The following is a 16,857-nucleotide window of genomic DNA, read 5'->3' as shown; positions in this document are numbered from 1 at the left end:
TCACCCCCCCCTCTTGTATTGTTCATTCAAGTCAACACATTCTAAAGCAGGGCCAGTAAGAGTTGCTCCGAAAGATTTGCAGAGGACAGGCTCGAGCAGGTTGCGCGGGATGGAATATTGCCACATCCGCTGCTTGTAATGGTTGACATGCTCCAACGGACAGGTGCTTCCATCATAGAGCTTTGCTGGTGGCGGAATGTTGAGTCTGCGAGGGATATCGGCCATTGCAATCTCGTCCACAAACGGCGACGCGGCGTATCCATCAGGCTCTTCCGTCACGGTTGGGACTGGTGCTCCTGGCAACTTCTTCAGTAGTCAAAGTAGCTTGGCGTTCTGGGCTTCAATCTGCTTTAGCTTTTGAGCCGTTGGATCGGTTTCTTCATCATCGAAGGCGTCGTCATCCTCTTCCTCTTCTTCTTCTTCACCATCCTTGTTGCCCGAATCGTCTTCTGAACCCAGGTTCATCATGGTGGAGACATCTTGAGTATCAAGGCGCTTGCCCGGAGTCTTGCTTCAAACGAAATCCAATTTCTTCCACAAGGAATCCACAGTCTTCTGACTTTCAGTTGCGAGACACTTGTTTTCATCCTTCTACTTTGCGAACTTCTTGCACAAGCTGCTCCAACGTCATATCCCCTGAAGAAACCATGGTTGCATAAAGGGTTTTGTTTGGGAAGATAGTATTTTAGGATTTTATGAACGGGAGCTAGTCGTCAGCCCCACGGTAGGCGCCAAATTGTTAATGCTAAAAATCGTCAAGGAACGACGTTAGGCTGGGACGTCGACGGCTAGACAGCCATGCTATAATTAAAAGAATCCGAAATATAAAAGTTGAACAAAAAGATATTTTGTTGACGTGGAAAACCCAATGAAGTGGGAAAACCTGCGGGTGGGAGAGATCCACCGATTGCACTATGAATAATCAATTGTTACAGTGTAGTTCTTAAGAGCTTAATGAATACTTGAGAGAGAGAGTAGTTTGTATTCTATAGCTAAAATACATCCCTATTTTTAAAAAGAAAACGACAGTCTAAGTCTTCAAGGTATCCGTTGAATCTTAATGATTATCTTTTCCATGAAATAAGGAGGTCAGTTTATTGACTCATTCTTCTGATCTTGCTAGATCTAAACAACGGTATTATATTACTGAATATACCGAGATTCTTGGGTTGTGGAATTAGTCCAATGATTCCCTGGATTATAGGGACGTCAGTTGTGAACTTAGGATGACGCTTCTGCGCGGCGCCTGAACCTTTCGTCATGAAAATTCTGCACTAACATTTACTTTCTCTAATTATGAGGATAGTTTTTAGGAAATCCACTCTTTGTAAAATGTTACGGAGTACTATTTTCTTTTGGAAGTAAACTTTTTAATGAGATATGAATGTATCTTGATTATATTGTGATACTAATTTTGGAGATTATCTTGTGAATTTGTTAATGTGTTATATTGTAAGAAGTTGAGATATTTAGGAATATTAGAGTTTGATATTCCTATTGTCTATATATTGTAATATAATTTGTCCAATTATTATAAAGGAGACATTTAGATAATTGATTTGAGACCTAGAAACTAATTTAACAATTTTTTATTTACATATAATAACATGATTTTGAAAATGTGGAAAAAGTAAAAAGAGACATTTCCCCTCCATTTTTGTTATACAATAATTGTACAAGGTTCATGCTATAATGTTAATACATAATCAAATGATAGTGCACAATATTAGTGTTGGTTTTATAAATTACTGATGAGAATTGTTATTGAGGTAAACATTAGTAATAATTGGATTTTATTTTATTAAGTGATATGTTGAGTCAGAGACCTGAGAGTGTACCTAACGTACCCCAATGGCCGAATCAGCTTCGTCTGGGTTGTTTTCTAGCTACTGTACTTTCGAAGAATTATATGTCACGAGAGACATTGTGTCATAGTGTCTGAATCAACAAGTCCCTAGCAACATTAGAAACATGCTTGAAACAATTTTTACTCTTTACACAGCAAACAGTCTTTCATAAACTATATAACAGATTCCTGACTTGTATAAAAGCCCAAGTTTAGTTGGTTAAGTACGAATACTGAACAAGTGAGTGTATTGAAAATGTTAATGTAGAGTCACGTTTGTTGTTTCAGTAATAGATAATCAGGCTTCCAATTACTTAATCAAGCATATACTGTTAAAGAAATGACCAAATTATTTAAGTATTGTACATAGAATTCATTCTGTACAATGTAAACAGCACTAGAGAAGAAAATTAACATTTTTCCTTGAGATGTAATAATCAACAATTAAAAATATCTCTCTATCAGTGAACTGAACAACATGGAAATACAAATGAAACATACTTGAATAAAAACTTCAAAAAAATTAAACAAAAACCAGTACTTTCAGACTTTGAATACAGAAACTTCTAGAAATGAATCTAAGCACTGGAGAATTGAGGAAAATTTTGATCAATTAATTCATAATGCAATAAGTAAATAAACTTCTAGAAATGGTGTGGATGACAAAATCAAGAGAATAATACAGTGGATAATTCTTCATTTTGATTACAGAATAAACATTCATACATGTCAATGAGTTTGCAGTCAAGCACAAAAACTTACAAGCTGATCAAACACCAGTAGAAAAAAGCTGCATAACTTGCCTAATTATATGCATTACCAAAGCATTCAGCTCTAGCTACCCAAAAAAAGACACAGAAATTTCAAAATACAAAAGGCCAAAAGGGCATACAATTAGCAGACTACTAACATAGGTTTAATGGGACATACTACTTCCATAGTTCCATTCATTTACATACTAGTGGTTATAGCAATTCTGTCCATGATATTAGCCAGCACATCCTTGGACTCCTTTGAGCAACTTTACACTCCTGCTTAGCTTCTCCCTTCTGCCGGCCACAACAGGCGACTCCTCTAACAACCTCTCAATGCTGCCACCGTGACCTTGACCGCCCAACAACTCACGAATAACCTCGTTTTCGAGCTCCTTATCAACCAGGTTATGAATACTCAGTAGCAAATGCAGTGCCATGAAGTCCACTAATCTCCTTAGCACAATCTTCCAATAAGCTGTCACCCTCACTTTCATTTCAAAGGCAGGCTGCAGAATATTGACAGACGTTCGTAAATGATCTGACTGCCTCTGTCCCAAAGCCTTCGATATCTATATAACTATCCGCAGTATCATTCACGACTTTAGTTAATTCAGCTAGACTGTCCATAAGCTTGTTACACATCACCATGTACTCAGGGTTGCAAGTATAATCAGCAACTTTTTCCATCTCTATTATCTCTTGTACTCTACTCAATGTTTGTTGCTTCATTTTCAGAATCAGATTCTGAGCAGCTCTCCTTATTGATGATGCAAGTTGGGGGTAATTCTCTGATTGTTGCCCTAGAACAGAGAGGACAATCTTCTCGACATAATCCCAAACTTTGCAAGCAAAATCTTCTGGTATTACTGATATCTGGTTGATCTTGTTTTGCATAATGTTGAGGAAAGCTGAACGAGGGACAAAGTTGGGGAGCCCGATTCCTTTCGCCTCCTCAAGAACTCGAATCTCTTCCTCCAAGAAATTAACATCCTCATCAATAAAATTACAAATTTCATCATTCATGAGTTCATCGGAGAAGTCGTTAAGGAATTCTGCAAGACGAGCAGTGCAGTGCATTTCTTTATCATCAGGGTACTCCTCATATTCTCCTCTGACAAGAATTTTCCTGAGGGACTCTTTAGATAATCCCAGCACCCTCACAAACGCTGTCATCGCTTCTGCAGGAGAAGACAGAGAACCCAGAAGCTTATTCAGCTCCGCAACACTCGAGTTCAGCTTGTCATTGATCTGCTTAACAATACCCGGCAAGCATTTCGCAATGCTAGCAGCCTGAATCGCAGTAAGCTTCTCAGCAAGTACAGGTACACCCACCATCGATTTTTCGATCCTCGAAAGCATAGGATGAGACTGAAACAAAGCAGCTTCTTCTGCTCTAGCTTCAACATAACTCTCATCACCAATCCTGTTTCGAACACAAACATAACCCAATCCGATTCGAACATCATCAGTCATAACCTTCTCAAGCAGCCCTTCAGGTGCTTTATCAGCCTTGGTTACAACTGCTAGAGTTCTCTCCCCTGATTTATCCACCTTCTGCGACATCCGAATGGATTAGCAGGTGGCGAAATCGACAGCAGCGGAGAGCACATTCAGAATGATGCTCTCCGCTGGAGTAATGTGTTTAGGGTAAAAATACCCTAGACACGTGGACCAATGAGAGGAAGCCACATGTCGAGCTCAGGATGGCCCACGTGGCCTAACATCCTCTTGACACTTGGCGCTCTCAGATATGCCTCTGAAATGGCGGCCTTCAAAGGCCCAAATCCCTAGAAGCGCCGTAAAAACGGCGCAGCCCACTAAAATCTAAGTCAAGTGACCTAGGTAGGGGCACATTATCTAACGACCCTATAAAAAGGGAGATATTTCCCCATTTTGGGGGGACACAAAAAAATCATTAATTACTCCTTTATTCTCTTACATCAGATAAAGACCTGAGCTTGGAATCCGAGCAGATACCCACCTAAATTTCCGTTCTTTTTATTCCGTTTCAAGTTACTAACTTGACCGTCGGAGGCGGAGCTCCAACCACCCGGAGTCTCCGTTATTTTGCAGGTGCAGCTCAGCCGGATCAGACTTCGTGACGTAACTCTCCCAAGGGACAAAAACACCCAAAACATTTGGCGCTGTCTGTGGGGAGAGTACCTCGAAGATGGTTCAAGAGTCTGTACCACCTCCTAACCGTCTGGGCGAAGACCCAGAAGTCTTTACAGACCAAGAGGATGAGGATCCTCAGCTCGAAACCTTTACAGCCGAGGATGGCTCGCTCAGAATCAAGAGCATCCGGCCTAGTGATATTCTGGAGCGGGGTGCCTCCCAGGCGGGTCCAAGCCGACCCACTGGGCAGCCGGAAGGGGAAACCCAAACGGCCGCTGGATCAGCCCCTGTCACCCGAGACGAACTCATGAGATTCATGACAAGTTTCAAGGGTGAAATTAAAGAGCTGATCACCAAAAGCCGGGCTGGCCCAAGTAAAGGTCAGTCGGCGAAGAAGACTCCTCCAGAGAAGGGGAAGTCAGTCAGAGACCGGCAGCCCACTACTCATCCAAAGGAGAAGGCAGCCGGGACCATTGATTGGTCAAAAATTCTCCTTCCTAGGAAGAACACCAATAACACTCGCCGGACTCAGCAGCCGGTAAGAAGTAAAAAATCAACTCTTGATGCCCGGGAGATCATCAACCGGAAGAAAAACCAATCGCTGTCTGAGTCGGCTTCAACGTCGAACTTTCCAGACAGCTTCAACAACATTTCTGCAGGGAGTGCACCCTCCTTGCATGAGAGCCAGACAGGCGGTAATACCGTCCATTCTGGCCCTCACATGATTGGAGCTTTACCGTATGTGCCTACTCAGGCTTACGGACAGTATCCTCCTCACTTCATGCAGCCGGCCTTCTTTGGAGGTCAGGCGGCGTATCCAACTGTCCAGCCATTGGACTGGCAGCTTCGTCTGCTACGCCTGGGTGAACAGCCTTCTGCGTTCACCCGGGAGATAACCGAGGCGGCCCAGCCGGCCAAGGTTAAGAATGTATTGGTTGGTACCTATGATGGTACCACCAATCCGGAAGACCACCTCATGGCTTACACCAACCTCATGTATCTGCAGGGGTTGGATGATGCCACTTGGTGTCGATGTTTCCCGGCTACATTGAAGGGCATTGCTCAACAATGGTTTGGTAATCTGCCAACCGGGTCCATCGATAGCTTCAGGAAGCTAGCCTTCCTGTTTGCTTCCAACTTCTCAATGAACATCCCTGCTAAGAAAACAAGCCTTGATTTGAGCACTGTTAAGCAGGGAGAGAGAGAAGGGCTGCGCTCATATGTCAGGCGGTTCAATCTGATCAGAATTCAGATTCAAGGACTGTCTGATGAGGTAGCTTTTACAGACTTTTTCAAAGGTCTAAGAGACGGGTCTACCTTTAAGTTCGACCTAGTCTGAAAAGGGGCTTTCACCCTACAGGCGGCCCTGAGGGAGGCGGAAAGCTACATTCAAGCTACCGACCTCTGCTCGCCTGGTAGCCAGTCGGACTCTAAGAAGTCCGACAAGCAGAAAGACAACCGGCCTGCTCAGCCGGCTAAAAAGAAAGAAGAGAGCAAAAAGAGAAAAGAAATCTGGGCGGTTAGTTATTCTGACCAGCCGTCCTAGAAGAAGAAGAAAGAGTTTAAACCGTACGTCCCCAAGTACAAGCTTAACAAGGACTGCAATTCCATCCTCATGGAAATTAAGGACCGACTGTCCCTAGAGAAGCCGAATCCAATGAAAAGTTCCATTCAATCAAGGAACAAAAATAAATTTTGCCAATACCATGAGGAAGTTGGCCATGACATCAACGACTGTTTCATCCTTCAAAGGGCGTTGGACCGTCTGGCTGACAAAGGAATGCTGAAGTCCTATATTTCTAAGTCCCCAGCCGGGGCAAAGAAGAAGAATAAGGGTTATTCCTCTAAGACTACCCCCCAGCCTGCTAGTAGCTCGGATACCGACAAGGAGCCGGTCTACACAATAGCAGGCGGGTTTTCCTGTGGTGGCCCTACCATCCGGGGCACCAAGAGCCATCTTCGAAAGATGGACAAGGATGATGATGAGCAGGCGTCTGCAAGCACCTCCTTCCCATACGTCTTGATCACTGAGAAGGACAGGGGCAGCGTTCGTCGTCCGCATGATGACCCGGTCGTCATTGAATGTAAGGTTTCCAACCAACTGGTTGGAAGAATCCTTATTGACACCGGCACCTCATCAGACATCATCAGCCTCCGGTGCTTGCAAAAGCTGAAATACAATGTCAGCAGCATACATCCGGTCACCCACCCCTTGGTTGGTTTTGGGGGTGGGATGGTCTACCCAGCCGGAAGAATTGACTTACCCATCCGGTTGGGAGAGAAGGGCCAAGGACGACACATTGTCGTCAGATTCTTGGTCGTTGAGGAGTTGACCGCCTACAACATTATCCTTGGAAGGCCAACCCTCAACGTAGCCAAGGCAGTAATCATCCCATCTCTCATGCTCATCAAGTATGAGAGGGATGATGGCCCTGTTGGTTCCCTGAATGGGGATCAGAAGACGGCCCGAGAGTGCTATCTCTCAGCCGTCAGAGACACTGTAACCGCAGGCGGTCAGGAACCAATAGACCTTGACAATGTCAAGGATGCTGACCCAGCGCCTGCCCCACCAGCCGCCGGAAAGAAAAGAAAGGCACCTATGCTGGTGGAGGTGAAGAAGGAGAAAAAATAGCAATCACTGACCGGTGAACGGTCAGATGAGCTCCGTCCCCAACTGGCTGGTGAACATATTGACATACCTCTGGACGACAGCCGTCCGGAGCATACTGTGAAGGTGGGGACGGTTGCCTTTGCTAAGTTAGGTGCAGACTTGCACCTACTGCTGAAAGAATTCAAAGACATTTTTGCCTTTGAAGTGGAAGAGATGCCAGGCGTCAGTCCGGATCTTGTTGTCCACAAACTCGCCGTGGACCCTAAAAAGAAGCCCATCCAGCAAAAGAAAAGAAATCACGGCGAGGAAAGAAGTCAGGCGGCAGCTGCCGAAGTAAAAAAGCTGTTGGATGCTAGGTTCATTCGGCCATGTAATTTCCCCGACTGGGTGGCAAATGTTGTGCTTGTAAAGAAGCCGAATGGTACCTGGCGGATGTGTGTTGATTACACAGATCTCAACAAGGCATTTCCCAAAGACAGTTATCCGCTTCCTAAGATCGACAGTCTGATCGATTCAACAGTCGGGCATGCCTTGATGAGTTTTTTGGATGCCTACTCTGGCTTCCATCAGATACCCCTGTGGAAGAAAGATCAAGAAAAGACGGCCTTTGTCACTGATCAGGGGCTATTCTGTTACACGGTGATGTCGTTTGGCTTGAAAAATGCGCCGGCTACGTTCCAACGGATGATTAATACTGTCTTTATTAATCAGATTGGGAGGAATGTAGAGGCATACATTGATGACATGATAGTCAAATCCAAACAGCAGACGGATCACCTTGCTGATCTCCGAGAAACCTTCATCACACTCAGGCGGCAAAAGGTCATGTTGAATCCTAAGAAATGCGTCTTTGGTGTTGAGTCTGGGAAGTTTCTCGGATTCCTGATTGATCAAAGGGGGATAGAGGCTAACCCTGAAAAGATACAGGCGGTGATTGACATGAAGTCACCCTGCACTGTCAAGAAAGGACAGAGACTAACCGGTTGCCTGGCTGCTCTGGGGAGATTCCTCAGCCGGTCAGGTGACAAATGCCTTTACTTCTTCCAAGCAATCAGGAAGAAGACCAGATTTGAATGGGGGGATGAGGCTGAGGCAGCCTTTCAACGGCTGAAAGAGCACCTCCACTCTTTGCCAAGACTTGTTAGTCCACTGCCTAGGGAGGTGTTATACATGTACTTAGCCGTCTCAGATCATGCCCTCAGTGTCGTTCTCCTTGCTGAGAGAGACGGTGTTCAGCTTTCGGTCTATTTCATTAGCCATGTCTTAAAAAATGCTGAGCTCCGGTACCCCATGGTAGAAAAATTTGGCCTTGCCCTGTATATAGCTTTCAAGAAATTGAAACCTTACTTCCTGGCTCATCCGGTGGTAATCTACACCGACTAGCCCCTTAAGCGGCCAATGTCTACTTTGGAGTCATCCGGCAGAATGTTGAAATGAGTTATTGAAATGCAAAGTCTTGAAATCACTTTTGAACCTAGAAAGGCAGTGAAGGGTCAGGCGTTTGCCGACTTCATTTTTGAAATGACACGACCGGTGCAACCGGATAATGTTGACCAGGTTTGGAAAGTGTATGTGGACGGAAGCTCAACAAAGAACGGCTGCGGTGCAGGAATTATACATGAGTCCCCTGAGGGTGACAAATTTGAATATGCACTGCGGTTTAAGTTTCAAGCCTCAAATAACGAGGCGGAATATGAAGCCCTGCTAGCCGGAATCCACATGTGTAAGGCAGCAGGGGCAACTAAAATTAACGCCTATTCTGATTCACAATTGGTCGTTAGCTAGTATGAGGGAGCATATGAGGCAACTCATCCGGCTATGATCAAATATCTTCAGGCAGTCAAAGAAGAGACTGGGGCACTTGAGGAATTCCGTCTGAATCAAGTGCCTAGGTCAGATAACAACCAGGCGGATGCATTGTCTAAATTGGCTTCTTCCGCCTGTTGTGATACTCCTCGGTTGGTCTTTTGGGAAGTTCTTGAAAAGAGAAGCATACATGAAGAGCCCATTGGAACCTTAGACCGAAGCTCTACCTGTATGGATGGCATCCGGGCATATTTAGCAGACGGCACGCTTCCTGATTCATCACAGGAGGCAGCCGTCCTGAAAAAGCGAGCTGCAAACTTCGAGTTGAGAAATGGAGAACTCTTCAAGGCAGGTTTCCTCAAACCTTTATTGAAGTGTGTTACCCCAGAAAAGGGGAAAGAAATTCTCGAAGAATTGCATGCCGGATACTGCGCCTCCTATATAGGCGGCAGGTCCTTAGCCGTCAGAGCCAGACGGCATTACTTTTGGCCTACTCTTGAAGCAGACGCCAAAGAGTTAGTTAAAAGATGCGACAAGTGCCAAAGGTTTGGTCCACTGATTCGCCGCCCGGCTACTGATCTGACGGCAATCCACAGCCCAGTCCCATTTGCAAAATGGGGCATGGATATCTTGGGTCCATATACGCCTGCACCAGGCGGAAAGCGCTACATTTTGGTGGCCGTGGATTATTTCACCAAATGGGTAGAAGCTGAGCCGGTTAAGAACATCAAGACAAAGGATGTCATCTCCTTCATCTGGAAGAACATCATCACCCGGTTTGGGGTACCTATGTCTATGGTGTTTGATAATGGCCCTCAGTTTGAGACCCCCCAGCTCAAGACTTGGTTGGGAGATCAGGGTATCTCACATTGTTTTGCATCAGTCGGCCGACCCCAAGCAAACGGCCAAGTTGAAGCCTTCAACAAACTCATCTCAGACGGCATAAAAAAGAAAATTGAAAGAGCCGGTGGTTTATGGGCAGAGGAATTAATTCATGTCCTGTGGGCCATCCGGACTACTGCTAAAGGGGCAACCGGAGAAACCCCATTTCTTATGGTATACGGTGCTGAAGTCGTCTTGCCCATTGAGCATTATGAGCCGACTCTCAGAGTTATGCTCTATGATGAAGAGGCAAATTGGGAGGCCATGCGGCTGGCATTGGACTCCCTCCCGGAATGCAGGGGCAACTCTGCCCTGCGCCATGAGATATACCGCCTGAGAATGACCAGAGCTTATAACAAGAGAGTGCACAAGCGTCCCCTGAAAATGGACGACTTTGTGTTACGAAAAATGGAGGCAACCGGTATGGCCAATGAGGCTGGGAAGCTAACCCCCAATTGGGAAGGCCTCTACCGGATTTATGAAGAAGTCAGGAACGGCACCTACCGTCTGGAAACTCCGGACGGTCGCCGCCTGCCTAGAACTTGGAATGTAGACAATCTAAAAAAATACTACTTCTGAGAATGTATAATTTTTGTAAACAGTAAGTCAATTAATGAAAATTCAGGCTTTGTTTGCAGAATTATTTTTCCCTTTTTTATTGTTCGCCCGCCGGGGTAATACCCAGACGGACCCTGTGTTTAACTTACTAAGTTTGATACACAGTTTGGTTTAACATTATAACTGCCTGTCCGCCTGGGTAAACCCCAGACGGACTCTTTATTTATTTATCTAAATTACGTTTGATAGTGTAATTTAATAATTGCTGGACCGCCTGGATAATACTCAGATGGACTATTCGTTCAACAAACTAAGTTCGATATTTAGTAAATTCAATGTTGTAATTATGCTCGGCCAAATGATCCGATTAAAAACTAAGCACAAAAACGCTTAGTAGCTATACAACCGGTCTCAAACAAGACCAAAGGCCAATATGGCCGGATGGTTGCTTATTTTATAAAACCGCCTGTCCCAACATGGACAAGGGCGTCCGGCGACACCCCTCCGGGTGCAATCGTCGCAGAGAACAGACTATTTGTCGGTTCTACGTATCCATGCAGACTGCGAAAATTGAACGACCAAATTGGTCAACTCATAGTTGTCTGACCAGAATAATCTATGAAGAACAATTAAGTAACCAAGTACCGGATGCCCTAAGGCATCAGTCGGTCATTGGTTGAAATTCTTACTTGGGTTATTTATTCCAAATTTGCACTCACTTCCCCTATTAGGGCAAAAGGTGGGGTAATGGCTACGCGCTAACCCCAGACGGAATTGACCGCCTGGGTAAGAAGCTCAAAGCACCCGCTATTATGACCGACTGTGCGCTTGGTTTGGGGCAATCACCATTGTGATTGATTGGCCTAAAAACACTCCATACTTTTCTTAGTATCAAGTGTTTTCAAGCCAATCAATCAGCTTGACATTAAACCAACCACGCAGCCGCCCAGGGGCAAGAGCACCCGGATTGCAAATTGTCGCATACTTTTTTAAGTTAGGCAAAATATTAAAGAATTGCAAATAGATGCAAAATTCAAATTGAAAACACAAATATATATAAACACCGACTGAGTCGGAATACTTCATTAATATTTAAAATGGCACAAGGGCCAGAGTAAGTGTTAATCGGACACATCCGGTGAAGAAAGAAAGATAAAATGTTAACCCAACTCCTTAGTTGGTAAAGATACAACAATACACGGCATACAAGCCAGTAAAGAAACAGAATGGCATACTGCCGTAGAAAGTGGGGAGGCCCGCCTAAGGCTGAGGTGGAGTCTTCTCCAGATGAGTCTGGCTGGCTTGACCCTCGTGATGATCATCCGCCGGCTCCTCATCATCAGAGACTTCATATCCCTGTTCAGCAGCCCAGTCTTTGAAGCGAGGCGGTGGAGCATCACCCAGTTGCTGGGCATCATACACCGCAGTGGCGTAATCATACCTCAGCTTATAGACCTCAAAGTCTATTTCCGGGTAAAGGAGGCCCCAGGTGATCTTCAGCCGGGCCAAGTTGTCCCGTTCATTCTCCTCAGTCAGCCGGGTCTGCTCCTGGGCCAGCTCATCCGACAGCTTGTTGCGCAGATTCATAAGCTCGACCTTCAGGCGGTCATTGTCTATCCGTAGTTGGGCATTTTCCTTGTCAGCATCCTCCAATGCCTTGAGATCTAATTTGGCATCTTTCAGCTTCTTGTCAAGGTCATCAGCCCGGCTGTTAGCTTCATCGTTTGCAGCCGTCAAACTCCGGATCAGCTCCTCCTGTTTCAACTCTACTGCTTTAATCTTTAAATTACACATATAATCAGAATGTTCAGCAAAGTTGAGGTTTTCTAGGGCCCTCCATTTGGTGTCATTTACCTCTTCTTGCTTCCGCCTGAAGGGGCCCCGGAGACTGTCCACTCTCACCATAGCCTGAGACAATAACAGCCGGTCTATGAGTTACTTAGTCAAATTAAAGATATATTAAAGACATCAAGGTAGAGGGATCATTTACCTCAGCCAGAGAACCCATTATCCGGTCGAAGTCCACGACCTGCAGATCACGTATGGAGGCCTTCTCAGACCGGGTGAGGGTCCTCACCATCCGCTTTGCGAAGCTTGCAAGATCCGGCTGGTCAGAAGTCAGATCTGCATCAAAAGTAGTGCTTTGTGAGATAGAAGCAGCGTAGTCGGCATTCATCCGTTGCCGGCTGTTGACTGACCATTTTGAAGGATCAACCTTGGTCTTGATTCTCATAAAATCAAGTGGCCAAGGTATTTCAGTTCGTTCCTTACCTTGAGCTTCCGGATGGGTCTCCGGCTTATTCTCCTCCCCAGTGGTTGCCGCACCGCCTGTAACCTTAGGTGTCTCGCCACCCTTCGATGCCGTTGAGACATCCGGCGCTTTCTGCTATTTTGAGCTTTCGCTGAGTTTTTTCAGAACAACAGGGGATTTTCCCCCAATCGTTGGACGACCGGATTGGGCAGATGTTTGTTTCTTGGCGGCTTTAGCAGCCGGAGCCTTCTCCAGATCATCTCCCTGCCTTTTGAGCAGCTTGGAGAATGATCGTGGAATCCTCTTGACGGACTCCTAAAACAGAAGCAAAATGTAAGTATACCCAACCGGTATGTATAAAAAAATAATAATAAAAAAAATAAATAAATAAAAATAAAAAAAACTCTAAACATATAAAGTCAGGCGGTCTTACCCCGCCTTTCTTCGTATCCTTAGCCTCGACGGCTGCTTTTTTGGCAAGTACCGCCTCCTTGCGCAGCAGCGCCGCAGACTTAGCAGGAGTTTTATCCTGGTCAACCATCCTCAAGGCTTCGTCTGCAAAAACAAGAATTTCAAGTTAGAAAAAATTAAGGCAAGTTCGCAATAAAAATGAAATAACAATCATTCCGGATGAGAAGTATTCTACCCCTGGGAAACATTGTACTCAGCCCGCAGGCGGACAAGAAGAACTCGTCCTTGAAGAAGTCCGGATGGGGGATCCAGTTCTTGGGAACTATGATGTGAGTCCCATCCCCCATGGGCTCAGTTGTTGTCTCAAAAAATCCCGGCTCTATTATTTGCTCCTGGGCCTTAGTAGATAGCACCGGGAGAGGGCATTTTCGGCCTAGAAGAGCCGGCTCGGTGTTGTACCGGCGCAGTGTCCGGTTGTGTCTCAAAGTGGGGGAAGAAATCAAGTAAAACTTGTCCTTCCACCCGGACCACTTGGACACCTTGTCCAAAGTCATTAGGTATTGGGGCAAGGTAGTCAGCGTATACCATGCCCCATGGCCGCCTGGGGCCTTGCTCAAGTAGTGCATATGAGCGAAGGCGGAAAAGCTGGGGTTTAAATTTTGAAACTCGCAGGCGGCGATGTAACTTAGAATGTTCACCCACGAGTTAGGGGTGAGCTGCCAAACCCCCAGATTGTATCCCTTGAGGATTTTCCTAATCCCGGGGTGGAGGGGGAACCGGAGGCCGGCTTCGATAACCGCCTCGTAGCAGATGAAGTAGTCATCTGCGTGATTAATGTCGTCACTCCAGGCCATTACAGTATCAGCCGGAGGGACAATAATCTCTCAACCCCTTCCAAAGGGGTGCTTCTCTTTGAAGGCCCTGAACCCGCTATTAAGAAGGGAAATGTTATTCGGCAGCATCCGGGTCTTCTTGGGGTTGGAATTGTCAGCAACCTTGGGCGGCTGCTGATACTCAGTCGCAAAATCACCCTGGTCGGAGCTGGAAGATTCCGCTCTTGATCCATGGCCGGCCTCAGCATCACCGGCTTCATTAGAGGAGGCGGCTCCCTCGCCGTCTACCTCCCTTATTCTAGAGCTCCCGGAGGTAGAGGGAGCCTCTTCGTCAGACCCGCTCTCTTCCCAATCCCTCTGTTCCCCTTCCGGGAAAACCTCATCGGCTCGCACTCTCATAGTGCGCCGGCTTTTAGACCGCCTGGCCGTCTGTTTCGTTCTGGCCATTGTGTCCTGCACAGACACAGAGAGGGAGGAATTCGGAGATGAGCATATTGGTTCCGACAGTCCGGAAGAGGCAACCCCTGTTCTAGACTCAACCGTTCCGGGGGATCGGCTGAGTGTCCTAGGCAGTGCCGAGTGGGTGGATTGGGAACTCATTTATATTCTCTTAAGAAAGCCGGGTATACAGGCGAAAAAATGGTATGCAAATTGAAAGGGAGAAAAGCTAAAATGGTACAGGCGGTTACCTTGCTTTAACTCTGAAAAATCTGAAAACCGCTACAGCCGGTGAACCGGGTGATGTATTGCTAGCACTCGGAAGCTTGAAACTTGCTGCTATGCAGGCGGGAGCAGAGAAACATCTCTCTAGAATCTCTCTTTTTCTCTCTCTAAAAAGTCAATGTGAATGTAAGGTGTGAAAAGGAGGGGGGTAACTTTCTATTTATAGAAAGTAAAAGCGGGGGGAAAATTTTGATTTGAAATTCAAAATTTTACCCGTTACTGTTCACCTATGAAAGGTGGACACGTGTCACAGGCCCCACGTGATATGCACGTGCGACCTGTGAGGGGCAAATGTTTAGGGTAAAAATACCCTAGACACGTGGACCAATGAGAGGAAGCCACATGTCGAGCTCAGGATGGCCCACGTGGCCTAACATCCTCTTGACACTTGGCGCCCTCAGATATGCCTCTGAAATGGCGGCCTTCAAAGGCCCAAATCCCTAGAAGCGCCGTAAAAACGGCGCAGCCCACTAAAATCGAGGTCAAGTGACCTAGGTAAGGGCACATTCTCCAACGACCCTATAAATAGGGAGATATTTCCCCATTTTGGGGGGACACAAAAAAATCATTTATTACTCCTTTATTCTCTTACATCAGAGAAAGATCTGAGCTTGGAATCCGAGCAGATACCCACCTAAATTTCCGTTCTTTTTATTCCGTTTCAAGTTACTAACTTGACCGTCGGAGGCGGAGCTCCAACCACCCGGAGTCTCCGTTATTTTGCAGGTGCAGCTCAGCCGGATCAGACTTCGTGACATAACTCTCCCAAGAGACAAAAACATCCAAAACATAATGTACTCCATGATAATATCATGTATCTGTTCATAAATATTATCCGGTTGGCCGTGCACGGCCACCCGGGTAATACCAGGGAGATCGACCATAGTAAGGTCAGGCACCCCATTTTTCTTGACTACAAGAGTCAATGGGGTGTGGGAAATTCCCTTCCCTGACCCCGCGATCTCCCACGTGGCAGACTCGATAGATTCTGCCACGTGTAACTCGTCCATATCCACGGACTTGTTAAGATACTCGAGAGTAAGAGTCGGGGTAAGATTAGAGTGGTGTTGAAGGCGCATGATCAAGGGTACGCGAGTGCATATAACTTGACCTCGCGGGAGGTTAATGCCAGCGAGTGACTCGAGTACGCTTGATTTGCCTGAGGATTGATCGCCTACGACGACAATGGTGGGGAGTTGGATGCCTTCTTTCATGATTTTAAGGTGGCGGAGTTTGTCAATAGCGTCGAGGAGTGGCCGGATTTGGTGATTGTAAGAAGAGACTAAGGGCGGGTTTATTGTTTGGAGGGGTTGTTGTTGCTCATTAGACTGGATAATTGCTAGTGTTTTTGCTTCTTCCATTTTTGTGTGTTTTGTGTTTTGTTATGGCTGTAATTTTCGTTTAAATGTCAAGTCTGGTAATGGGTAGAAGAGTGGTTAAATAGAGGAGCTTTCTGTTTTGTTTGTGAGAATTGAAAAATCAGAGCTAGTGAAGTAGGACAAAGTATGGTGAAAAGTCCCGGGAAAGAAGGGAGTAACTTCACTGATTTTTACAATTTACTGTGTTATTGAGTGTTCAAGAGTGAAAAATTGCTTGTTTGACTAGTGCAAGTCAGACCTGGAGATATGCAAAGAGATTTTGATAAGACATTCCTACACATTGTTGGGTAAGGGTATGCGCATGTTCAAATGTAATGATTCTGTACAATTATAAAATTAATGTACTCCGTAACTTTTCTGATTTTTACAATTTACTGTGTTATTATAAAATATTATGCTTAATCTTGGCCTCTTGGGTTGCCACAATTTTTGGTCTACTTTTTAGGCCAATGTGTGTGTAAAATTTCATAGAACAAGGGAGTGACTTCTATAAACAATGCTAAATCGTAAATTAATTCCTTGCATACATTAGTTGTAAAATATTTCTCATAATACCGTCCATGTAAGCATGAACCCGAACTTCGGGTTTTTTCCCATATAGAACTGTTAATGGTATAAGCGATTTTACTTAATGAAGGACTAATCGTTGGTCCCTGCAGGCACCTGTACGGTGCTTCGTACAACCGT

At 45.5% G+C, this 16,857-nt stretch overlaps 1 pseudogene; it reads right to left on the bottom strand.

Annotated features, from left to right (window-relative positions):
• Positions 1 to 2,797: 2,797 nt before the first annotated feature.
• LOC145639952 (dynamin-related protein 4C pseudogene) lies at positions 2,798 to 16,164 on the bottom strand (annotated as a pseudogene).
• Positions 16,165 to 16,857: the final 693 nt, after the last annotated feature.

This window comes from Chenopodium album, chromosome 7, assembly GCF_948465745.1.
Source record: "Chenopodium album chromosome 7, dcCheAlbu1.1, whole genome shotgun sequence".
Lineage (NCBI taxonomy): Eukaryota > Viridiplantae > Streptophyta > Magnoliopsida > Caryophyllales > Amaranthaceae > Chenopodium > Chenopodium album.
The sequence above is the reverse complement of the archived record's forward strand: the minus strand, read 5'-3'. Positions and strand labels throughout refer to the sequence as shown.